General features: G+C 42.1%; 1 protein-coding gene across 1 annotated transcript in view; it reads left to right on the top strand.

Annotated features, from left to right (window-relative positions):
- Positions 1–27,879, top strand: part of LOC126194895 (centrosomal protein of 104 kDa) — a 461,734-nt gene that overhangs the window by 27,377 nt on the left and 406,478 nt on the right. The window lies entirely within an intron of this gene.

Below are 27,879 nucleotides of genomic sequence, written 5' to 3'. Positions count from 1 at the left end.
CAATTTTCCAACCCATTTTCCTCATTTTTCTCCTGCGTCATAAGGGCTGTATGGGGTTTGGCAATATCATGGTGTAGTCTGATGAGCTGACCCGGAAGCTGCGGTCTGTGGGTCTTGATGGCACATCGCAGTTTGTCCAATGACAAACAATAACGGTCTCAGTTAACTGTGGAGCCAGGTTCCAAAAAGTCAATGAAAATCCATCACCGACCGTTGTCGCAACCTGACATCTACTTCACGGTCAGTTATGGCTCACATGCAAATAACAGAAAATACTTTTATACACCAACCTATAGCTAAATGTCCCAAGTATGTTCACAAAAAATTCATTCTCCTCCTGGAAAAAATAAAAAAATTAGAGACGACGGTGGAAAACTTTTTGAACGCCCTCTGTACAATGGACATCTGTGCACATTATGACCAAGGTGGCCGCATTATGCACAGAAAGGAAGGAGCCTACACACGAAACCCACGTGATTGGCGGGGAATACAACTATCCTTCCCATCATAAGCGAAACGAGTGTCACTGCTTCTACCAGGAACTTGACGAGGGGAACTATTACTATTACCACGACGACGTCGACGACCACCCCGCCACCACCACTATCGCCACCTCTACTGCTACTATTGCTGCTACTAGAACTATTTACAGTGTCTATTACATACGTGTGCAAAACTTATGGACGAAAGTAACTTTCGCATGATGTGTCACTGCCACCGGTGTCGCCGAGCGTTTCTAGGCGCTTCAGTCTGGAACCGTGCGACCGCTACGGTCGCAGGTTCGAATCCTGCCTCGGGCATGGATGTGTTTGATGTCCTTAGGTTAGTTAGGTTTAAGTAGTTCTAAGTTCTAGGGGACTGATGACCTCAGATGTTAAGTCCCATAGTGCTCAGAGCCATTTGAACCATTTGATGTGTCACTGAAACATACGTCAAGTAACATAGCTCGATGAAATATGAACCATACATAGAAAGAATTGCTGCAGATGGTACAAATGGTAACTATAAGAAGTACGCAAAGAGACGCACAGAAATGACACTTTTATTCGAAGACAATAATTACACCGAAATGCAATGATTTATGATAGTTCCCTGCACATTACAAAGGTGCAAAAATGGTTCAAATGGCTCTGAGCACTATGGGACTTAACTTCTGAGGTCATCAGTCCCCTAGAACTTAGAATTACTTAAACCTAACTAACCTAAGGACATCACACACACCCATGCCCGAGGCAGGATTCGAACCTGCGACCGTAGCGGTCGCGCGGTTCCAGACTGTAGCGTTAGAACCGCTCGCCTACTCCAGTCGGCTACAAAGGTGCTTGCGACATGGTTCTTAATAGCGTGTGTGATTACCACGGGCGGCAAGGCGAGCTCTGCAAGGTTGTTTTAGTAATTGAAAAGACTGAAAACTTGTAGATATTGAAACAATAAAAAATGTTATAGAAACAAAGATACACTAAATGCTGAATACCTACTCGTTTAATCAAACTTTTGTAAAAATTTTGTGAGAAACGACTTTGCTTACTTAACTCATTAACGATTACTTAAAAAAGTCGGTCAAAATATTCATAGCGAAAAAACAATAAATTGCCAAATAAATTTTTAAAATTTGACTTTAAAATCACAACCAAATTTAATACAAAATCGAAAATTACAATGTATCTATTATCTACTACGAAATGGATGACTGTTTCAAGGATTCAAGTTTTGTACTAAAATAAAATGTGGAATTTCTAAAATTATTAAATAGCATGAGTGGTACAAATGGCTGTAAGCTCTATGGGACTTAACATCTGAGGTCATCAGTCCCCTAGGCTTAGAACTACTTAAACGTGACTAACCCAAGGCCATCACACACACAGCAATGCCCGAGGCAGGATTCGAACCTGCGCCCGTAGCAGCAGCGCGGTTCCGGACTGAAGCTCCTAGAACCACTCGGCCACAGCGGCCGGCAAATAGCATTAAGGAGGCGAAGAAAGAAAGTAAATGGTTTGTAGTTTGGCGCAGTGCAAATTTTAAAATATTTGTTCGTGCAATAACGTCAGTTGCTCTCACATGTCAGCCTGTTCTGGTGAGCACAACTAGTGATGTGTGCACGGCCTTCCATTCCCCCAATTGCCCGACGCGCAACGAGACCGCACACCTAGCATGGACGTCAAGTGGTGTGTGCGGTAGGGCGTTGGTAGGAGCGTGCATGTATGCATCACGCTGTTGAAATCGCTTTACATTATACAACAAATATAATTTATTTAACATGTATTACGTTCACTGATTGTAAAAAATAGATGTTCCATTCTCTACTGCATCCTCTTAGGAATCGATGTATTTATTTTAATTTTATTTTTTTACTTTTTGCATTATGCACTAAGCTATTTTATTCCTCAGGTTCCTGGTCATCGCCATACGAATTTTATCGAAATCGGTTCAGCGGTTTGGTCTTGAAAATGTAGCGGACAGAATTACTGTCTTGTTTATAATATTGGTATGGATTTTAGAGATTTTTTTCTATACCACTAACAGGTTGGGGAGTTCTTCTGCTGTTTACGGACAATAGAGCTTGTCTGTCAATACACTTTCAAATGACTGTAATGCAATAATCAAATACAAGGTAACCTCTACAGAATCTACAGTAACAGAACCCACAAAATTTCACAAGAAACATATTTCACAAAAAATAAAGAAACTTCGTTTCTACTCCAGTATAACTACGTGAATTTACGTCTCATGGACAGTTTCCATTTCAAAGGAATTCTTGAACTCTCAGGAAGCTGCATAATGATATAATTTTTGTCACTTTTCAAACTGAAACTTACTGCAAAAATATTTGGGTTATGTATTAAAAGTAAAGGCCAAGTATTGTGTTGTTTTCACCTACTATGTCAAGTAAACATCGCGTTGTGACTGTAACTCGGATTTTCACAGAGGTTGGAGTCACCTTTACAATACGTATTGGCTATTTTAACGAAACAGTAGGCTGCACAGTATAAAGAAAATTCAGAAATTGCTCAGTTTTGTTAAAAAGTACATTGCTGTATTTAAACAAATCGAGGATGACTGAATAACGCAAGAGACAAAAGAGATACGAGTATAAAGTATGTTGAAAAATATCATACTGGGCTATATTGCTGGTCGGAAATCTGCCCTGGATCATTTGAAGTGTATAGAAAATGTTTTAGTTCATGCAGTGTACCTTGTAGACGCCGAACGGCAGTCACACTATTATGCTTCCCTGCGTAACTACACTACTGGCCATTAAAATTGCTACACCAAGAAGAAATGCAGATGATAAACGGGTATTCATTGGACAAATATATTAAACTGGAACTGACATGTGATTACATTTTCACGCAATTTGGGTGCATAGATCCTGAGAAATCAGTACCCAGAACAACCACCTCTGGCCGTAATAAGCGCCTTGATACGCCTGGGCATTGAGTCAAACAGAGCTTGGATGGCGTGTACAGGTACAGCTGCCCATGCAGCTTCAACACGATACCACAGTTCATCAAGAGTAGTGACTGGCGTATTGTGACGTGCCAGTTGCTCGGCCACTATTGACCAGACGTTTTCAGTTGGTGAGAGATCTGGAGAATGTGCTGGCGAGGGCAGCAGTCGAACAATGGCTTTATCCAGAAAGGCCCGTACAGGACCCGCAACATGCGGTCGTACATTATCCTGCCGAAATGTAGGGTTTCGCTGGGATCGAATGAAGGGAAGAGCCACGGGTCGTAACACATCTGAAATGTAACGTCCACTGTTCAAAGTGCCGTCAATGCGAACAAGAGGTGACCGAGACGTATAACCAATGGCACCCCATACCATCACGCAGGGTGATACGCCAGTATGGCGATGACGAATACACGCTTCCAATATGCGTCCACCGCGATGTCGCCAAACACGGATGCTACCATCATGATGCTGAAAACAGAACCTGGATTCATCCGAAAAAATGACGTTTTGCCATTCGTGCACCCAGGTTCGTCGTTGAGTACACTATCGCAGGCGCTCCTGTCTGTGATGCAGCGTCAAGGATAACCGCGGCCATGGTCTCCGAGCTGATAGTCCATGCTGCTGCAAACGTCGTCGAACTGTTCGTGCAGATGGTTGTTGTCTTGCAAACGTTGACCCAGGGATCGAGACGTGGCTGCAGGATCCGTTACAGCCATGCGGATAAAATGCCTGTCATCTCGACTGCTAGTGATACGAGGCCGTTGGAATCCAGCACGGCGTTCCGTATTACCCTCCTGAACACACGAATTCCATATTCTGCAGTCATTGGATCTCGACCAACGCGAGCAGCAATGTCGCGATACGATAAATCGCATTCGCCAAAGGCTACAATCCGACTTTTATCAAAGTCGGAAACGTGATGGTACGCATTTCTCCTCCTTACACGAGGAATCACAACAACGTTTCACCAGGCAACGCCGGTCAACTATTGTTTATGTATGAGAAATCGGTTGGAAACTTTCCTCATGTCAGCACGTTGTAGGTGTCGCCACCGGCGCCAACCTTGTGTGAATGCTCTGAAAAGCTAATCATTTACATATCACAGAATCTTCTTCCTGTCGGTTAAATTTCGCGTCTGTAGCACGTCATCTTCGTGGTGTAGCAATTTTAATGGCCAGTAGTGTAGTAAAAGTGACGTCTATTTTTCTCCCAGTATTATGAGCTACATTCTACCATTTGAAACTTCTGGATCAGATATCGTAAATTTGATGAGAGCCCGCCTGAAACGAAAATTCTAGCACAAACATTATTCTAGCACTCTTTCTGCATTCCTCTGTGAATCCATCTGCAAAGTGCACTCGTCAGCACGTGGCGCAGGGAACCCTTGCGATTCCAGCTCTGTTCGCCGCACTAGCATCGAAAGGACGCTTGTGGTAGGGCAGAGCTTACCCTACATCTGCACACTGCACAGACGAGAAAATTACAGATACAGGGTAACGTAAGCGCGACATTGAAAGATACTACAAATCGCCCGAAAGAGGACAGACCACAGGATCGTGTGGGATGCCTGCTATATTCTATATTTCCTGAGGTATTTTTGTTCTGTCGTTACAAGTACAAGAAAATGCGTGTTTTTCTCAAAAGACGCGTTTTGCCTTATTAAAGTAAACCATCATCAGAGGTCTGTAATTAAAGATATTTCCAGTCTGATTTGTTTTCTAGATCGAAAAACAGTTCCTTAACAAACTGTTGGTTTCTACTTACTGTAATTTCTCCTTTTTTTTCGTTTACATCAGGAAATGCTGTCAGCTACCACGTCTTTGGTTTCTTTCTTCGTTAGGCACTGTTCTCTAATTTTATACTGCTTTACATAACTATGCATTTTTACGTTTAATAAAGAACAGCCGGCCGAAGTGGCCGTGCGGTTAAAGGCGCTGCAGTCTGGAACCGCAAGACCGCTACGGTCGCAGGTTCGAATCCTGCCTCGGGCATGGATGTTTGTGATGTCCTTAGGTTAGTTAGGTTTAACTAGTTCTAAGTTCTAGGGGACTAATGACCTCAGCAGTTGAGTCCCATAGTGCTCAGAGCCATTTGAACCAATAAAGAACAGTTTCGTACATCACTCTTCACTGGTTATTTGTATACTTCAGTGTGAGTGTTGTGTTTTGTAGAGTTGCCAACATTTCCACTATTTCTTCTTTCATCTGTCCACTTTTTTTTCGTTCTCTGTAGTTCATTATATGCGTGTTATTCCGTTTGATTATGTTACTGTGTATTTGTATACTGTGTAGGAGTAAAGAAGGAATAGTGATGGAGTGTTTTTATGAGTAGGTGGGGGAGGGAGAAGCAAAGATGAGTGGACGTAAGTGCATAGTAGTGTGATGGAAAGGGAATTGAAGGAAAAAATGTGACGGGCAAGAATTGAAATACTACACACAAGTGAAATACACTATACAAGAAGGAGGTTTCCACACGGTTACACCTATTTCAGGAATACTAGTCAATATTTTCATGAACCATATAGAAGAACTAATATTTGAAGATATAATAAGAAAGAAAGGCTACAACTTCATCTAGTGATACAGGTACATTGGCGACATAATATGCGTGGTAGATGAACCTAAAAATAAAATACAACAGCTACACAAAGACATAAATGCTATAAACAAGCACATAAAGTTTACAATCAAAGAAGAACTTACTCGACTTTCTAGACATAGCCTTAAGAAAAGACGAACACAAGCATCCATTTGACACGTACAGAAAACACACGACAAGTGGCACTATCTTAAATGCAACCTCAAACCAACCGCAGAATCAAAAACAGGCAGCAGTCAGATACATGCTAAACAGACTGCACAGGATCCTCCTAAACATTTCTGATTACCAAAACGAGCTGGCTATTGTAGAACAAACAGCATTAAAATTGACATAAAAAAGCACTGGTAGAAAAACTGAACAGAAAAATAAAGTCAGGAATAATGAAGAAAACTAACCAAACCACGTCAACAAATAAAATCTACACGACCAAAAAAAATTGCATACAATGACCTACCATAAGTAATTCACACATAAAATGGGCAACATATTCAAAAAACATGGCATAAACATTGCTTACCAAACAAGCAACTAATAACAAAAACACAATCTGGTATCTACAGTTGCAGAGACTGTGCAAAAATATACACTGGAATGACTGGCAGGACATTTGACGCAAAATATAAAGAACACATCAGAGCACTGAAATACGGTACAAACCATTTAACATTTGGAGGCCATCTTTAACAGAAATACCACAGACCAAGCACTAATGAAAAAGATATGAATATCGAAAGAATCAGTAAAGACGTACACCACCTCGCTTCCCAATAAAATTTCCATATACATAAAGCATTAACACAAAATAAACAGCTGCTCAATAAGTAAATAAATACTGAAAACCAGAGAACATGTAAAATAATTGAAGAATCATACGAAAAAGGAAATGGCCTTCCCCATCCTTCACTCTGTCAAGAGCCCCCCCCCCCCCCCTCTCATTTCACTTCTTGTCCAAAACCTTTCTTCTTCAATTTACTCTCCATCAAACTACTATACACTTATGTCCACTCATCTTCTCATCTTTACTTCTTCCTCTTCCAACTACTCACAAAGCAAACGCCATCACTATTTTTTCATTACTCCTACATCAAACGGAACAACACGCATATAATGAACTACAGAGAATGAAAAAATGGGTAGATAAAAGAAGAACTAGTGGAAATGTTGAAGACGCCACAAAAAACAGCGCGCATACACAGAAGTATACAAATTAACATTAAACTGTGGTGTACGAAACTGTGCTTTGTTAAACGTAAACATGCATAGTTATGTAAAGCAGTATAAAATTAGAGCACAGTTATCAGTACCTAACGAAGAAAGTAACCAAAGACGTGCCAACAGACAGCATTTCCTGATGTCGACCAAAAAACAAGGAGAAACTACGGTAAGTAGAAACCAACAGTTTGTTAAGGAACTGTTGTTCGAGGTAGAAAATAAATCAAACTGGAAATATCTTTAATTATAGACCTCTGATGATGCCTTACTTCAATAAGGCGAAACGCGGCTGGTGAGAAAAACACGCATTTTCTTGTAATTAGAACGACGGAACAAAAATACGCCAGAAATTGTAAAGCAATTATGGTCAATATGGCCACACAAATGAAGAATTTAATTCTGTATTTAATATACGGAGAATCCGGCCATTCTTATAGCACATAGGTCGCTGGATCAACGACTCCTGCCAAGTGTTTGTAAAAAGGAGCAGCTCGTTCCAGTCTATAGCTGTGGGCGTGTGCCTTATTTCACTGACGTCAATTTCTTGCACAATTATTGAACATACATTATGCTTGCGCATGATGACTTTTCTAGAGACTGAGCAACAATGTGGTAATCAACGTGGTTCCTAAAAGTACTGATTGCGTACATCCCAGCTTACTTTGCTCACTGACGGGAAGCAGAAGATGGTAAATGGTGAAGCTCGGGTTGATGCAGCGTTTTTTGACACACAGAAAGCCTTCTACACAAATCAACATTGTCGCCAAGTAAATAAAATACGTGCATGTTGAATGTCTGAATAAGTGTACAATTGAACTGAAGACTTTCTGGCTAACAGATCTCAGTATATCGTTATTAACGTACTTAATGCGGAGACACATAAGAAATAGGGCCACATATTTGGCAGTATACATTTATTCAACAAATGGTTCAAATGGCTCTGAGCACTATGGGACTCAACTGCTGTGGTCATAAGTCCCCTAGAACTTAGAACTACTTAAACCTAACTAACCTAAGGACAGCACACAACACCCAGCCATCACGAGGCAGAGAAAATCCCTGACCCCGCCGGGAATCGAACCCGGGAACCCGGGCGTGGGAAGCGAGAACGCTACCGCACGACCACGAGATGCGGGCTATTCAACAAATGCTGAGTAATTTTTCTATTATTTTAAGCCACAGTTATGTACAGTTGTCTCAGTGTTAGCGCTTTCCCTATTTGGCTGTTCTTTTACTTCCTATTGCAGAATCAGCTCTATAGCAATTTTCAAGTGATTCATTACTACTTGGAATTAAAACACAGTACCCGTTGCACATTTATTTTTGATTACCACGCCACCAGGGCCGTTATGCAGTGGTTACCTTAACGATATAGAAATACAAGGTATAATGCAATAAATATACCCAGTGGAAGAAACTGCATACATTATCTGTAAATACAGTAACGTATACTGATTCGAAATTTCGAGCGTATGTAACATAGTTGTTACAGATAAATTTCACATTATGTCTATAAATTGACAAAAATGGGATTCCTTGTTTTGACTTGTTGGGCGTGGTGATGGTTGAGCATTCTACATTTCATTAAGAAACTCAAGTGCATGGTACTGTACAGTAAATTATAAGAGGGAATACAAAATTTTGACCACCTTCTTGATTACCTCTTACGATGGATGTTTCTTTTTTTTTTGGTCATCAGTCTACTGACTGGTTTGATGCGGCCCGCCACGAATTCCTCTCCTGTGCTAACCTCTTCATCTCAGAGTAGCACTTGCAACCTACGTCCTCAATTATTTGCTTGACGTATTCCAATCTCTGTCTTCCTCTACAGTTTTTGCCCTCTACAGCTCCCTCTAGTACCATGGAAGTCATTCCCTCATGTCTTAGCAGATGTCCTATCATCCTGTCCCTTCTCCTTATCAGTGTTTTCCACATATTCCTTTCCTCTCCGATTCTGCATAGAACCTCCTCATTCCTTACCTTATCAGTCCACCTAATTTTCAACATTCGTCTATAGCACCACATCTCAAATGCTTCGATTCTCTTCTGTTCCGGTTTTCCCACAGTCCATGTTTCACTGCCATACAATGCCGTACTCCAGACGTACATCCTCAGAAATTTCTTCCTCAAATTAAGGCCGGTATTTGATATTAGTAGACTTCTCTTGGCCAGAAATGCCTTTTTTGCCATAGCGAGTCTGCTTTTGATGTCCTCCTTGCTCCGTCCGTCATTGGTTATTTTACTGCCTAGGTAGCAGAATTCCTTAACTTCATTGACTTCGTGACCATCAATCCTGATGTTAAGTTTCTCGCTGTTCTCATTTCTACTACTTCTCATTACCCTCGTCTTTTTCCGATTTACTCTCAAACCATACTGTGTACTCATTAGACTGTTCATTCCGTTCAGCAGATCATTTAATTTTTCTTCACTTTCACTCAGGATAGCAATGTCATCAGCGAATTGTATCATTGATATCCTTTCACCTTGTATTTTAATTCCACTCCTGAACCTTTCTTTTATTTCCATCATTGCTTCCTCGATGTACAGATTGAAGAGTAGGGGCGAAAGGCTACAGCCTTGTCTTACACCCTTCTTAATACGAACACTTCGTTCTTGATCGTCCACTCTTATTATTCCCTCTTGGTTGTTGTACATATTGTATATGACCCGTCTCTCCCTGTAGCTTACGCTACTTTTTTCAGAATCTCGAACAGCTTGCACCATTTTATATTGTCGAACGCTTTTTCCAGGTCAACAAATCCCATGAAAGTGTCTTGATTTTTCTTTAGCCTTAGAAAGTCACACGGAGCTAAATCAGGACTATAGGGATGGTGATGGATGTACACTACTGGCCATTAAAATTGCTACACCAAGAAGAAATGCAGATGATAAACGGGTATTCATTGGACAAATATATTCTACTAGAACTGACATGTGATTACATTTTCACGCAATTTTGGTGCATAGATCCTGAGAAATCAGTACCCAGAACAACCACCCCTGGCCATAATAACGGCCTTGACACGTCTGGGCATTGAGTAAAACAGAGCTTGGATGGCGTGTAGAAGTACAGCTGCCCATGGCCGAGCGGTTCTAGTCGCTTCAGTCCTTAACCGCGCTGCTGCTACGGTCGCAGGTTCGAATCCTGCCTCGGGCATGAATGTGTGTGATGTCCTTAGGTTAGTTAGGTTTAGGTAGTTCTAAATCTAGGGGACTGATGACCTCAGATGTTAAGTCCCATAGTGCTCAGAGTCATTTGAACCATTTTTTGAACAGCTGCCCATGCAGCTTTAAGACGATACCACAGATCATCAAGAGTAGTGACTGGCGTATTGGGACGAGCCAGTTGCTCGGCCACCATTCACCAGACGTTTCAATTGGTGAGAGATCTGGAGAACGTGCTGGCCAGGGCAGCAGTCAAAAATTTTCTGTATCCAGAAAGGCCCGTACAGGACCTGAAACATGCGGTCGTGCATTATTCTGCTGAAATAAAGTGTTTCGCAGGGATAGAATGAAGGGTAGAGCCAAGGGTCGTAACATATCTGAAATGTAACGTCTACAGTTCAAAGTGGTGACCGAGACGTGTAACCAGTGGCACCCCATACCATCACGCCGGCTGATACGCCAGTATGGCAATGACGAATACACGCTTCCACTGTGCGTTCACCGCGATGTCGCCAAACACGGATGCGACCATCATGATTCTGTAAACAGAACCTGGATTCATCCGAAAAAATGGCTTTTTGCCATTCGTGCACCCAGGTTCGTCGTTGAGTACACCATCGCAAGCGCTCCTGTCTGTGATGCAGCGTCAAGGGTAATCGCAGCCATGGTCTCCGAGCTGATAGTCCATGCTACTGAAACGTCGTCGAACTGTTCGCGCAGATGGTTGTTGTCTTTTCAAACGACCCCATCTGTTGACTCAGGGATCGAGACGTGGCTGCACATCCGTTACAGCCATGCGGATAAGGTGCCTGTCATCTCGACTGCTAGTGATACGAGGCCGTTGGGATCCAGCACGGCGTTCTGTATTACCCTCCTGAACCCATCGATTCCATATTCTGCTAACAGTCATTGGATCTCGACCAACGTGAGCAGCAATGTCGCGATACGATAAACCGCATTCGCGATAGGCTACAATCCGACCTTTATCAAAGTCGGAGACGTGATGGTAAGCATTTCTCCTCCTTACACGAGACATCACAACAACGTTTCACCAGGCAACGCCGGTCAACTGCTGATTGTGTATGAGAAACCGGTTGGAAACTTTCCTCAAGTCAGCACGTTGTAGGTGTCGCCACTGGCGCCAACCTTGTGTGAATGCTCTGAAAAGCTAATCATTTGCATATCAGAGCATCTTCTTGCTGTCGGTTAAATTTCGCGTCTGTAGCACGTCATCTTCGTGGTGCAGCAATTTTAATGGCCAGTAATGTATTTCACATTGATTTGTGAAATATATTCAATAACAACATGTGCAGCATGCGGCTGTGCATTATCGTGGTTCAGCACCCAGATGGTTTCACTGGTACGTGCTGTTTCGCGCCTGATACAGACTTACAAAGTTTTCTGGATATCCCTGTAGTATTGTTAGCGACTTCTGTGGAGGTACAACATGCAGATAGCCGCGTGGGGTAGCGGCGCGGTCTTCGGCGTTTTGCACGGTCCCCGCGGCTCCCCCCGTTGGAGGTTCGAGTCCTCCCTCGGGCATGGGTGTGTGTGTGTTGTCCTTAGCGTATGTTAGTTTAAGTTGGATTAAGTAGTGTGTAAGCCTAGGGAACCGATGATCTCAGCAGTTTGGTCTCATGAGACCTTCCCACAAATTTCCAATTTTTCCAACATGATGATAAACAATTCCATTAATATCAAAAAATGAGATGACCATAAAACAACCACATTTGCTCTTTTCGAGGTTAGTGATGTAGGAGATTTCCACACTGAACCTTGCTTTTGCTCTCAGGATGAAAATGATGAAGCCAAGTTTCATCAGCAATGATTACCTTTGAAGAAATTCCGTATCTACCTCTAATAACAACCCATGCAGACGTACTCGCGAATGTCCTTCTGTTCGGAAATCAGCAGTCCTGGAACCCATCGCGCACGAACATTTCTCATGTGTAAATTTCCTATCACCAACTCGGTATTTCTGAAAGTGTTCGCAAGGTTACCTCCTCTCTCACTATAACAGTAGGGGTGTTGATATTTTCTTCCGTACATCTGCATCTACATCTAAGCTTCTCAAGCCACCTTAAGGTGTGTGGCGGAGGGTATTTTGTGCACTACGGTCACTTCCCCCTTTCCTGTTCCAGTCACGTATGGTTTACGGAAAGAACGTTTATTGCAAAGCCTCCGTGTGGGTTCGAATCCCTTTATCTCTATTGTCTTTTCCCGAGATGTACCTAGGAGAAAGCTATACAGGGTGAGTCACCTAACGTTACCGCTGGATATATTTCGTAAACCACATCAAATACTGACAATCGATTCCACAGACCGAGCGTGAGGAGAGGGGATGGTGTAATTGGTTAACACAAACCATAAAAAAATGCACAGAAGTATGTTTTTTAACACAAACCTACGTTTTAGCACATCTGAACATATAAACAAATACGTAATCAGTGCCGTTTGTTGCAATGTAAAATGTTAAATACATCCGGAGATATTGTAACCTAAAGTTGACGCTTGAGTACCACTCCTCCGCTGTTCGATCGTGTGTATCGGAGAGCACCGAATTACGTAGGGATCCAAAGGGAACGGTGATGGACCTTAGGTACAGAAGAGACTGGAACAGCACATTACGTCCATATGCTAACACCTTTTTATTGGTCTTTTTCACTGATGCACATGTACATTACCATGAGGGGTGAGGTACACGCACACACGTGGTTTCCGTTTTCAATTACGGATTGGAATAGAGTGTGTCCCGACATGTCAGGCCAATAGATGTTCAATGTGGTGGCCATCATTTGCTGCACACAATTGCAATCTCTGGCGTAATGAATGTCGTACACGCCGCAGTACAACTAACGGGGTTCCATTTAAAAAAACGTAGGTTTGTGTTAAAAAACATACTTCTGTGCATTTTTTTTATGGTTTGTATTAACCGATTACACTAGCCCCTCTCCTCACGTTCGGTCTGTGGAATCGATTCGTCAGTATTTGATGTGGTTTACGAAATATATCCAGCGGTAACGTTAGGTAACTCACCCTGTATATTGGGGACTCTTCTTGGAAAGTAAACTCCCGTAATTTTAACAGTAGATCATATCTTTTAATATTGACAGCCTACAAGACGAAAGTATCAGAACACTCTTTGCGGCCAGTGGTTGAATCATTTGAAGGAAGTACAGAGGAAGTATATGACAATATAAAAACTAGTGTGAAAATCATAGCAACAGAAGTGTTGGGTAAAAAAGATAGCAACCACAACCGTGCAGCAGAGTGGTGGTCAGAGGAACTAGAGGTCCTCGTTAGAGAAAAACGAAATGCGTTCCTTCAGTGGTTGAATGATAAATCAGAAGAAACAAGATCAATATACAAGAAAAAGAAGAATGATATATACGAAGACAGTAACTTGTTCTCGAAAGAACAATTACTGTTGATGACCGTGCAGCTTTTTCCCTGGAATAAATGATGACTAACTGACAACCTAAGCTGCCGACAGGTGTTGTTGATATACCTCGATGTGGACAGCTGAAAATGTGTGCCCCGACCAGGACTCGAACCAGGGATCTCCTGCTTACATGGCAGACGCTCTATCCATCTTTTTTTTTTTTTTTGCCAGACTGGTGTAACAATAACAAACATAAACTGCTTCTAGCATTTTTGTTTTAAATATATAAGAAGATGACTTTTATAAAATAAAATATTTCTGGGAAACGTAAAGAAGTGGACTTTTGTACATAATAGTAAAAAAAAAATCCTGCTTCTGTCAGTACAATACAATAACGGTCTACATTCCTCTTTTGGGCGCGTACCTCGCTAATCCCGTTATACCTCTCGTTGGTGTCGGGTACGTCTTCACGTGTGGTTGTGGCCCTTCTCCACTGTCCTGGTCCTTTCTTGCTCTGATACTTATAATCAATAATTACATTCTCCTACCCGGGACACCCCAACTGGGTGGGGGATCAAGCAAGGCACTCCCTAAAAAATTTGCGTAATATGTTCGATATCTCGGATGTCTTATAAGCTGTGAGTGATGATCTTGTAGTAAGGCCAAAAAGTCGAGCACATTCTTACTGCCGTCTCGGAAAGGATAACGCACAGTCAAACCTCGAATCCAGGTCACTGCGTTTGTCTTTGTTCGGGGATAATATGTCCTATCTGGGAGAAGTAGTATCCGTGGTTCTATTGCTTGCGGCCCCACCCGAAGGAGGAAGGCCATCATTTTTTTGACCAAACACCATACGTCCGCCGAAGGTCCGCATATCAGGCGATGCTCCTCTGTGTCTATAACATTGCACTGCGGACACAGTGGCTCGTCCGCCATATGAATTGTATGCAACCTGGAACGAGTCACGTATTTCCCATTTACCACCTGATACCACAGTGCGCGCGTTCCCGTATCAAGGTGTGGGTGGTGCACTGTACGCCATACCACTGACCACGTAGCTGTTGGTTGGCGGCGCTCTACGGCATTATTCGGCCGTCGTCGAGTCAAGATGTGATATATATCACGTGCCGTTGCCGTCCTGGTTGTCGGTAGTTCCATATGTACATAACTGTGTTCCACAAAAAAGGTTCGCATATGGGCAAGCGATGGTGAGATGTGAGACACCGCTACTGGAGCCGAACGTGAAGGTGGAGCGAGTTCGTCTATCAAGGTGCCCGTGTCTGAGCCACCGAGGACACAGATGAATAGCGCGACTGCAGGGACTTATCCCTTGCACGCTTCCCGTGAGACTCACATTCCCAACTGTCCACAACTCTACATATGTATTGTACCTTGTAGACATTTGCCCACCCACTCATTACTCGCGCACGCTTTGGCGATTCCCGTAAGAGTTTGGGCAACCTGTGCGCATTTGCACAGACGAAGGTCATTGGCTGGGTAGCCTTTAACTATATATACGAAGACAGTAACTTGTTCTCGAAAGAACAGTTACTGTTGATGACCGTGCAGCTTTTTCCCTGGAATAAATGATTTCTAACTGACAACCTAAGCTGCCGACAGGTGTTATTGATATACCTCGATGTGGACAGCTGAAAATGTGTTCTTTCGAGAACAAGTTACTGTCTTCGTATATATAGTTAAAGGCTACCCAGCCATTGACCTTCGTCTGTGCAAATGCGCACAGGTTGCCCAAACTCTTACGGGAATCGTCAAAGCGTGCGCGAATGATGAGTGGGTGGGCAAATGTCTATAAGGTACAATACATATGTAGAGTTGTGGACAGTTGGGAATGTGAGTCTCACGGGAAGCGTGCAAGGGATAAGTCCCTGCAGTCGCGCTATTCATCTGTGTCCTTGGTGGCTCAGACGGATAGAGCGTCTGCCATGTAAGCAGGAGATCCCGGGTTCGAGTCCCGGTCGGGGCACACATTTTCAGCTGTCCACATCGAGGTATATCACCAACACCTGTCGGCAGCTTAGGTTGTCAGTTAGTCTTCATTTATTCTAAAGAAGAATGAAGTTATGAAAAAAATAAGGATGGCAAAAAATGAAGCCTGGGAAAGAACATGTGCCGAGGTGAATAGCAAATTAGGATTTGGGAGAGCAAAAGAAGCATGGTCAGTATTAAAACGGCTTCGACAGGATACTAAAAGCAAAACTAATCTCCAACTGATAACACAAAAGGAATGGGAAGAGTATTTCCCAAAATTATTAAATGAGGACAGAAGAATATCTAGAAGAAGGAACAGTGGAAGAAAAAAGACATGAAGATGATGAGATCCAGATTTTAGAAAGTGAAGAACTTCACGCGTTGAGAACAGGAAAGAATGGTAAATCACTGGGACCAGGCAATATCAGTCTGGAGTGTCTGAAATATAGTGGGGACAAAATTGTGAAACTGATAACACAGCTCTTCAACAAAATGATACATGGAGATTCAATACCATACGAGATGAAGCTAGGTTACATTAATACAATATTTAAGAAAGGGGATCGCAAAATTTGTTCAAACTATCGAGGAATTTGTGTTACAAACACATGAGAATTTTTGCGAAAGTAATTAAAAACAAACTGGAAAAAAATTTTAGAACCCAAGAAGAACAATGTGGATTCACGGCTGGGAGATCATGTGTAGACCATATTTTCACATTACGACAGATTTTGGACAGACATAGGGAAAAATCAAAAAATATAGGATTAATTTTCATAGATCTAGAAAAAGCGTATGATACTGTTCCAAGAAAATTACTTTGGAGAGCACTACATATGGCAAACATAAACCCTTCCTTGATTAAAATAATACAACAGATGTATAAAGATAACATTTGCCAAGTGAAAGTTGGTAATAAACTTTCACAGAAATTTAGAACAAGTAAAGGCCTTTTACAGGGTTGTCCCATGTCACCATCATTATTTAAAATCTATATAGATATTAGCCTTAGAACATGGTCTCGTAAATATAATAGTATGGGATTAGAAATAAGAGATGGAGTTTACCTACATCATTTATTGTTTGCTGATGATCAAGTAGTCGTAGCACAAGATGGGGAGGACGCTAACTATATGTACAATCAACTAGCAGTAGCATACAAAACTTGGGGTTTGAAGATTAATTACAAAGAAAAACAATACTTGACTAATGATTCAAATGAGCCATTCATTGAAGAAAAGAAAATCAAAAAGATAAACACTTTCTGTTATTTGGGATCCATTTTAGAAATCGAGGGAAAATCAGAGTCAGAAATCAATAAAAGAATTAGTAGTGGACGGAGGGTCATTGGGATGCTTAACTCAGTCTTATGGAGTAGGAATGTAATGAGCAGAACTAAAAAATTAATATACAAATCCATATTAGAGACTGTGGTTCTGTATGGAACGGAGACCTGGACAATTAACATGAAGCACATTAAAAAATTACAAGCTCTAGAGATGGACTTCTGGAGAAGATCGGCAAGAATCTCCAGGAAAGAAAAGATAAGGAACACCGAAGTAATAAGGAGAATGGAAATGAAAGAAAGAATATATGACGTAATGGATAGGAAGAAATTACAGTGGTACGGGCATGTACGACGAATGGAGGAAGCCAGAAAACCAAAATGGATACTGGAGTGGGAACCGGAGGGGAGAAGAAGAAGAGGACGACCTATGACCACCTGGCTCCAAACTGTACAGCACACAATGAGGAGAATGGGCGCAGAGGAAGAGGACACACAAGATCGAAACACCTGGAGGAATATTTTGAAAATATAGTTTAAGAAAGTCTATTGTTTGTATAGTAATTTCCAAATAAATTATTATGTTGGAGATAAGCCTATGTAATGAGGAAAAGCTCGAAACAATAATAAGATCATACCGTGATGCAGAACGCCTCTCTTGTAGTGTCTGCTACTGCAACTGACGCTTTCGCACTTGCTAAATGAAACTATAACGAAATGTACAGCTTTTCTTTGAATTCCTTATTCCCTATACCAATCCTACCTGGTGCATATCCCAGAGTAACGAGCAGATTTAAAGCACTGGTCGAACGAGAGTCTTGTCACCTACTTCCTTACTGATGGAGTACATTTCATGTGGGATCTTCCAATGAACCTCGGTCCGACATCTGCCTCACGATAGATTAATATTACCTGAATGTTCCACTTTAAATCGCTCCGTATGTATATTCCTAGATATATTATGTGTGTAACTGCTTCCGGTGATTGATCTGCGATCATGTGATCATACAATAAAAGATATTTCTGTCTGTCTTCGCAATATGTTACACTTGTATATGCCGAAACAATTGCCACTCCCTACACGAAGCGTCGATCCTGTGCACGTCTTTCTGCATTTCGCTACTCTTTCTAGCGTTGCCTTTTCTGTATACAGCAACATCATCATCCGCGAAAAGCCTCATGGAAATTCTGACGTTATCTGCTAGGTCATTTATATATATTGTGAAAAGTGATGGTTCTGTAACACTCCTTTGTGGCACGCCCGAAGTTACTTTTACGTTTGAGGACTTCTTTCTGTTCAGAATAAGATTCTGTGTTTTCTGTTAGAAGCTCTTCAGTCCAGTCATGCAGTTGGATTGACATTCCGTACGCTGGTATTTTGTTAACTAGGCGCCAGTGCTAAGGGTACGCATGTGATAGTTTGCAGAGGGCATGGAAGGGTATGGACTAAATATTTTGGAAGGCAACTGGCGACTTGGCAGTAGCCATAAAAAGTTACAGTTCTGACACTGTTAAAAACTTGGTTCTCTTACTAAAATACAAGGCCATAGTACTGATGCTCCATAAAAAAGCGTGGACGCCCTTTGGCGTTGCGGATCTGTATCGAACGCCACCCAGAAGTCAAGGAACATGTCATCTACCTGGGCGCCTGCACCCTCTGCTTTCTGGGTCTTGTGGGCGAACAGAGCGAGCTGGGCTTCACACGATCTTTGTTTTCGGAACTCACGTCGATTCCTACAGAGGAGATTTTCGATCCTCCCAAGTATCATAAAATACTAACATGCGGGCATAAATCATGACTATAGTTTTCTGTGTCTTTTCGACGATCCTTCTTGAAAATGGGAATGACCAGTTTTTTTCTAATCATTAGGAACGCTTCGCTCCTCAAAAAACATTCAGTACACTGCTGCTCTAAGAGGGATAAGTTCTATACAGATTCGAATTGGTATTCCGTCAGGTCCAGTGGTCTTTCCTCTGTTGAGCACTTTCGGTAGCTTTTCTGTCTTTTGCTGACTTATTTGGATATTAATCGTTCTGCCGCTCGTGCAACGATAAAAAAAAAATGTCGTGTGACTAGGGCTTCCCGTCGGGTAGACCGTTTGCCGGGTGCAAGTCTTTAGATTTGACGTCACTTCGGCGACTTGCGCGTCGATGGGGATGAAATGATGATGATTAGGACAACACAACACTCAGTCCCTGAGCGGAGTAACTCACCGACCCAGCCGGGAATCGAACGATTTAAAGGAGGAACTAAAATGCGATCATTCTCTGTGAAACAGGTTTGGAAAAAAAAAGTTTAGTATTTCGGTCTTTTCTATGTCATCCTATATGTTAATGTCAGTATAGCCGCAGAGTGCCTGGGTAGCCGGCTTCGATTCGTCTATTGGTTTAAAAATGGTTCAAATGGCTCTGAGCACTATGGGACTTAACATCTGAGGTCATCACTCCCCTAGAACTTAGAACTACTTAAACCTAACTAACCTAAGGACATCACACACATCCATGCCCGAGGCAGGATTCGAACCTGCGACCGTAGCTGTCGCTCGGTTCCGGACTGAAGCGCCTGGAACCGCTCGGTCACACCGGCCGGCTACTGATTTAACATACGACCAAAACTTCTTAGGGTTTTCTGTCAAGTCGGTTGGATTTCGAACTCGCTGAACGCTTCAAGCATAATTATGGCTTCGCTTAGTTTTTATTTATCTGTGAGGCTTTGGCTACGTATGAATTTGTAGCAAATCTCTCTTTGCTAAGCAGTAAATGGAACGTCGGGTCCACCTTCCTCTGAAATTGATTGTCTCCCCTCTTAAACAATTTAAACCATCTTCGGACTGTGCAGTAGAACAGAACAGACTCTCCATTAACATGGCATGGGGCTCAGCGGGAGAGATGTTGAGACGAAAGTAGTGTTTCAAAGCTGCGCACTCATCGGCCGTCACCTCCATTTCTGCGGTAGGCGATAGCTAAGGATGGCGGTTTTCGCTGAAACAACCGCTTTTCGGTTATACTAGTTTTTTTGACGCCGGTTCAGTTTGACTGTTAAAACCGCTCAAAATAACTGGTTTTTTGTACCTATTATTTCCTTTAATAAATGTAGAAACCGAACAAAAATTTAAAAATTATGATTCACTCAGTTTCAAAATACATAGAATGAAAATATTAAATTAAGAAGGCAAATGAAAGAAAGCTTAGTCCGTCCACCGTTCAATGCTTTTCTCGAAAAGTGATACGTGGTTAAATACTATAAAAAATCACCAATATTCTCGTATTGTTCCTAATTCTTTTTAACTTTCCTCCAAAAACCCGTGTTGTAATCGGGGATCATACGACTATTTGGGGATTACGAATAATCAGGGCTAAAGGGTGAAAACTAAGGTTGAGATTTTTCGTGTTAATTTGGCCATTTTCAAGGACTACAAACAGATAAAGGCATTATGTAGACACAGGCAGCAGATCAACTACATTCTGTTTTTATTGTATGTTGTTGTGGTCTTCAGTCCTGAGACTGGTTTGATACAGCTCTCAATGCTACTCTATCCTGTGCAAGCTGCTTCATCTCCCATTACGTACTGTAGCCTACATCCTTCTGAATCTGCTTAGTGTATTCATCTCTTGGTCTCCCTCTACGATTTTTACCCACCACGCTGTCCTCCAATACTAAATTGGTGATCCCTTGATGCCTCAGAACATGTCCTACCAACCGATCCCTTCTTCTAGTCAAGTTGTGCCACAAACTCCTCTTCTCCCCAATTCTATTCAATACCTCCTCATTAGTTATGTGATCTACCCATCTAATCTTCAGCATTCTTCTGTAGCACCACATTTCGAAAGCTTCTATTCTCTTCCAAACTATTTATCGTCCATGTTTCACTTCCATACATGCCTACACTCCATACAAATACTCTCAGAAACGACTTCCTGAAACTTAAATCTATACTCGATGTTAAAAAATTTCTCTTCTTCAGAAACGCTTTCCTTGCCATTGCCAGTCTACGTTTTATATGCTCTCTACTTCGAGCATCATCAGTTATTTTGCTCCCCAAATAGCAAAACTCATTTACTACTTTAAGTGTCTCATTCCCTAATCTAATTCCCTCAGCATCACCCGAGTTAACTCGACTACATTCCATTATCCTCGTTTTGCTTTTGTTGATGTTCATCTTATGGCCTCCTTTCAAGACACTGTCCATTCCGTTCAACTGCTCTTCCAAGTCCTTTGCTGTCTCTGACAGAATTACAATATCATCGGTGAACCTTAAAGTTTTTATTTCTTCTCCATGGATTTTACTACCTACTCCGAATCCTTCCTTTGTTTCCCTCATTGCTTGCTCAATATACAGATTGAATAACATCGGGGAAAGGCTACAATCATGTTTCACTCCCTTGCCAACCATTGCTTCTCTTTCACGTCCCTCGACTCTTATAACTGCCATCTGGTTTCTGTACAAATTGCAAATAGCCTTTCGCTCCCTGTATTTTACCCCTGCCACATCCAGAATTTGAAAGAGAGTATTCCAGCCAACATTGTCAAAAGCTTTCTCTAAGTCTACAAATGCTAGAAACGTAGGTTTGCATTTTCTTAATCTCGCTTCTAAGATAAGTCGAGGGGCAGGATTGCCTCACGTGTTCCAATATTTCTACGGAATCCAAACTTATCTTCCCCGACGTCGGCTTCTATCAGTTTTTCCATTTGTCTGCAAAGATTTCGCGTTAGTATTTTGAAGCCGTGACTTATTAAACTGATAGTTCGGTAATTTTCATATCTGTCAACACCTGCTTTCTTTGGGATTGTAATTATTATATTCTTCTCGAAGTCTGAGGGTATTTCGCCTGTCTCATACATTTTGCTCACCAGATGGTAGAGTTTTGTCAGGACTGGCTCTCCCAAGGCTGTCAGTAGTTCTAGTGGAATGTTGTCTACTCCCGGGGCCTTATTTCGACTTAGGTCTTTCAGTGCTCTGTCAAACTCTTCACGCAGTATCGTATCTCCCATTTCATCTTCATCTACATCCTCTTCCAATTCCATAATATTGCCCTCGAGTACGTCGCCCTTGTATAGACCTGTAGGCAGTATCTATCTTACCCCTAGTGATATAAGCCTCTAAATCCTTACATTTGTCATCTAGGCATGCCTGCTTAGCCATTTTGCACTTCCTGTCGATCTCATTTTTGAGATGTTTGTATTCTTTTTGCCTGCTTCATTTAGTGCATTTTTATATTTTCTTCTTTCATCAATTAAATTCAATATTTCTTCTGTCACCCAAGGATTTCTACTAGCCCTCGTGTTTTTACCTACTTGATCCTCTGCTGCCTTCACTACTTCATCCCTTAAAGCTACCCATTCTTCTTCTACTGTGTTTCTTTCCCCCATTCTTGTCAATTTTTCCCTTATGCTCTCCCTGAAACTCTGTACAACCTCTGGTTTAGTCAGTTAATCCAGGTCCCATGTCCTTAAATTCCACCTTTTTGTAGTTTCTTCAGTTTTAATCTACAGTTCATAACCAATAGATTGTGGTCAGAGTACCCATCTGCCCCTGAAAATGTCTTACAATTTGAAACCTGGTTCCTAAATCTCTGTCTTACCATTATATAATCTATCTGAAACCTGTCAGCATCTCCAGGCTTCTTCCATGTGTATAACCTTCTTTTATGATTCTTGAACCAAGTGTTAGCTATGATTAAGTTGTGCTCTGTGCAAAATTCTACCAGGCGGCTTCCTCTTTCATTTCTTAGCCCCAATCCATATTCACCTACTACGTTTCCCTCTCTCCCTTTTCCTACTACCGAATTCCAGTCACCCATGACTATTAAATTTTCGTCTCCCTTCACTGTCTGAATAATTTCTTCTATTTCATCATACATTTCTTCAATCTCTTCGTCATCTGCAGAGCTAGTTGGCATATAAACTTGTACTACTGTAGTAGGCGTGAGCTTCGTGTCTATCTTATGCTGTTTGTAGTAGCTTACCCGCACTCTTATTTTTTTAATTCATTATTAAACCGACTCCTGCATTACTCCTATTTGATTTTGTATTTATAACCCTGTATTCACCTGACCAAAAGTCTTATTCCTCCTGCCACCGAACACTAATTCCCACTATATCTAACTTTAACCTATCCATTTCCCTTTTTAAATTTTCTAACCTACCTGCCCGATTAAGGGATCTGACACGCCACGCTCCGATCCGTAGAATGCCAGTTTTCTTTCTTCTGATACCGACATACTCTTGAGTAGTCCCCGCCCGGAGATCCGAATGGGGGACTATTTTACCTCCGGAATATTTTACCCAAGAGGACGCCATCATCATTTAATCATACAGTAAAGCTGCATGCCCTCGGGAAAATTTACGGCTGTAGTTTCCCCTTGCTTTCAGCCGTTCGCAGTACCAGCACAGTAAGGCCGTTTTGGTTAGTGTTACAAGGCCAGATCAGTCAATCATCCAGACCGTTGCCCCTGCAACAACTGAAAAGGCTCTTGCCCCTCTCCAGGAACCACACGTTTGTATTATGTGAATGAATTGTTCAAATTTCAATTTGTTATTGTTACCATGATTTCCTTTCTCTTCTGTTATTTCATAGAAATAGCAGACAAACCTTTAATCTTTTAAAGCAAATGAACCGTTGTACTTCATTGCTACGTCCTCTTCGTAAAAATATTTCCACACTATGGTAGGTGCCATTCGCAGTACAATTAATGAAAACCGGCGGCAGTGAGAAAATACTATATAAATCATACGGGAGAAGCCTTGCACACTGTACGCACATGCGTGCCTTAAAGACACACGGCAACAGGCACATTGTTGCCTCAGCAGTGATGTCCCAATCTTTTCGCCATGTGTTTGTTGCTTGTTTCTGTTGACATGGTTTTTAAAATACCACTGATCGCTTTTTTCATTTTATATACTAATACAATATTTGAAAGCCATGCAAACTTTACAAATAAAAGTTGCTCCTATTTTTAAAAAAAGATTTACTTAAAAACGAAAAATTTTAGCAATTCTTATATGGCTAATTGATATTTCGGTCTTTTGTCTGGTTATTAGCAAAAAATAGGAAACTCCTATTGTAACTGATACCAAGCAAGTACTGAAAAATGCCGGTTATTCAGAACTAAAATACTGGTATCGATTTTAACCAGCTGGTTTTTTCCCGTACCTAGATGATACTGAACACGTCTCAGATTGCCCGCTTCTGACAGCCAAGTGCCAACATCGAAACTAGTACACGTATTTGTTACGCACTAAGCTAGCAGAATATCATAAGATTAGCTATGAACTACGACCGTACAAAAATTATGATCATTGTTTACTGAACAGCCCTCGTATGAAGGTAATTCCAAAAGTAAGGTCTCCTATTTTTTTATAAGTACAGAACTCTGTTTGTGTGGCAGTTGGTCACACTGTTATGAAGAGTGCTTTACGCTCTGTGTGTAAACATGCGCACGCTGCGCTGAGGCAGCCGTTGAAAATGGAGCTCCAATTGGATGATACCGTCAAGTGCGAATTGCGTGCATTTATTCGGTTTCTGAACGCAAAGGGCACTGCGCTGATTGAAATCCATCGCCAATTGACGCGAGTGTATGGTGAGTCGTGTATGGATGTCAAAAATGTTCGTAAGTGGTGTAGAGAGTTTACAGCTGGTCGGACCGAAATTCACGACGAACCAAGGAGCGGGAGACCGTCAATTTCTGAAGAGACAGTGTTGAAGGTTGAGCAAAGCATGCGTGAAGATCGGCGCATCATCCTGGATGATCTCTGCACGTTGGTTCCTGAGGTTTCCCGAAGCGCCGCTCACAGAATTTTAACGGAAACTTTGAACTACCGGAAGGTGTGGGCAAGATGGGTGACACACATGCTGACTGAGGACCACATGCGGCAACGAGTTGATGCTTCCCGCGCATTTCTTCACCGCCTTGCAGCCGAACAGGACAACTTTCAGGACTCAATTGTCACGGGTGACGAAACTTGGGCATACCACTTTACACCTGAGACCAAGCAACAATCAAGCCAATGGCGTCATCCTTCTTCGTCAAAGCCGCGGAAATTCAAACAATCACAGTCTGCCGGTAAAGTCATGACAACCGTTTTTTGGTATCGGAATGGGGCATTGTTGGTCGACTTTATGCCCACTGGGACCACAATTAACGCTGACAGGTACTGTGAGACTCTGAAAAAACTCAAACGGGTAATTCTGAACCGGAGAAGAGGAATGTTAAGCAAGGGCGTACACATTCTCCATGACAACGCTCGCCCACACATCGCTCGGCAAACCGTAGCTCTCCTGCAGCATTTTCAGTGGAACATAATCACTCACCCACCCTACAGTCCTGACATGGCGCCCTGTGACTATCACCTGTTCCCTAGGTTAAAAGAACATTTGGCCGGAAAGCGATTCAGCTCCGACGACGAGGTGAAAGAAGAGGTTCATAACTTTCTGAACAGCATGAAAGCGAGCTGGTATGACATGGGCATTCAAAAACTGCCACATAGTCTACAAAAATGCATCGACAGAAATGATGATTATGTCGAAAAAGAGCTAAATGTTAAAGCTGTAAACTGATGTAAACCATTGTAGAAATAAACAGGTCTATGTACTACACTACTGGCCATTAAAATTGCTACACCACGAAGATAACGTGCTACAGACGCGAAATTTAACCGACAGGAAGAAGATGCTGTGATATGCAAATGATTAGCTTTTCAGACAAGGTTGGCGCCGGTGGCAACGTGCTGACATGAGGAAAGTTTCCAATCGATTTCTCATACACAAACAGCAGTTGACCGGCGTTGCCTGGTGAAACGTTGTTGTGATGCCTCGTGTAAGGAAGAGAAATGCCTACCATCACGTTTCCGACTTTGATATAGGTCGGATTGTAGCCTACCGCGATTACGGTTTATCGTATCGCGACATTGCTGCTCGCGTTGGTCGAGATCCAATGACTGTTCGCAGGATATGGAATCGGTGGGTTCAGGGGGTTATACGGAACGCCGTGTTGGATGCCAATGGCCTCGTATCACTAGCAGTTGAGATGACAGGCACCTTATCCGCATGGCTGTAACGGATCGTGCAGCCACGTCTCGATCCCTGAGTCAACAGATGGGGACGTTTACAAGACAAAAACCATCTGAAGGAACAGTTCGACGACATTAGCAGCAGCATGGACTATCAGCTCGGGGACCGTGGCTGCGGTTACCCTTGACGCTGCATCACAGACAGGAGCGCCTGCGCTGGTGTACTCACAGACGAACCTGGGTGCACGAATGGCAAAACGTCATTTTTTCGGATGAATCCAGATTCTGTTTTCAGCATCATGATGGTCGCATCCGTGTTTGGTGAGGTCGCGGTGAACGCACATTGGAAGCGTGCATTCGCCAACGCCATACTGGCGTATCACCCGCCGTGATGGTTTGGGGTGCCATTGGTTACATGTCTCGGTCACCTCTTGTTCTCATTGACGGCACTTTGAACAGTGGACGTTACATTTCAGATGTGTTACGACCTGTGGCTCTACACTTCATTCGATCCCTGCCAAACCCTACATTTCAGCAGGATAATGCACGACCTTATGTTGCAGGTCCTGTATGGGCCTTTCTGGATACAGAAAATGTTCGACTGCTGCCCTGGCCAACACATTCTCCAGATCTCTCACCAATTGAAAACGTCTGGTCAATGGTGGCCGAGCAACTGGTTCGTCACAATACGCCAGTCACTACTCTTGATGAACTGTGGTATCGCGTTGAAGCTGCATGGGCAGCTGTACCTGTGCACGCCATCGAAGCTCTGTTTGACTCAATGCCCAGGCGTATCAAGGCCGTTATTACGGCCAGAGGTGGTTTTTCTGGGTACTGATTTCTCAGGATCTATGTACCCAAATTGCGTGAAAATGTAATCAAATGTAAGTTCTAGTATAATAAATTTGTCCAATGAATACCCGTTTATCATCTGCATTTCTTCTTGGTGTAGCAATTTTAATGGCCAGTAGTGTAATAAAAAAATAGGAGACCTTACTTTTGGGATTACCCTCGTAACTGAGACCAAAGAAATAGCGAAAAATGCCGGTTATTCAGAACAAAAATACTGGTATCGATTTTAACCAGTTGGTTTTTTCCTGTACCTAGACGATACTGAACATATTTCAGCTTGCGCGCTTCTGACAGCCGAGTGCCAACAATTAAACTAGTACACGTATTTGTTACGCACTAAGCTAGCAGAATATTATAGGATTAAATAAATTCTAGCGCTATGAATTACGACCGTACGGAAATTATGCTCATTGTTTATTGAACAGCCCTCGTGTATAAAAGGCAACAGGCTTTAAACTTCTTTATTAAATATTTTACTTAAACCGCTGAGTGAAATTGAATGCAAGTGAACCTACTTTCTCTTATTCTTTTATGATGTCAACACTGACCCACAATACTCTAGCGCAACGTAATCTGACTGCTGAAAAAAAGATAACCTGACTTCAAATAATTAATTCAAAAGAATGGCCTTGACTAAAAAGAAATCCTAACAATAACCTATACATTTCATTAAGCACTTACCTCCCAAAAATCTTCATTATGCGAACTACTGCAATACAGCGAGCGTCAATACTGGCACCTAAATAAAAGATTCTAACTACTGAAGCCACTAACTACTAATAGGCATGTGGTTAGCAAAGGAAAGATTTTGTTACAAACCAAATAATGTATTATTTACCTTAATAATGTGACGTCCATTTCAGACACGAAAATCAATCGTCATTAATATCTAGTAGAAAGGTATATATAATCATGAATAATATTCAATCT

Source organism: Schistocerca nitens, chromosome 7 (assembly GCF_023898315.1).
Source record: "Schistocerca nitens isolate TAMUIC-IGC-003100 chromosome 7, iqSchNite1.1, whole genome shotgun sequence".
Taxonomy (NCBI): domain Eukaryota; kingdom Metazoa; phylum Arthropoda; class Insecta; order Orthoptera; family Acrididae; genus Schistocerca; species Schistocerca nitens.
Note: the sequence above shows the minus strand (reverse complement) of the source record. Positions and strands in the feature narration are given on the sequence as shown.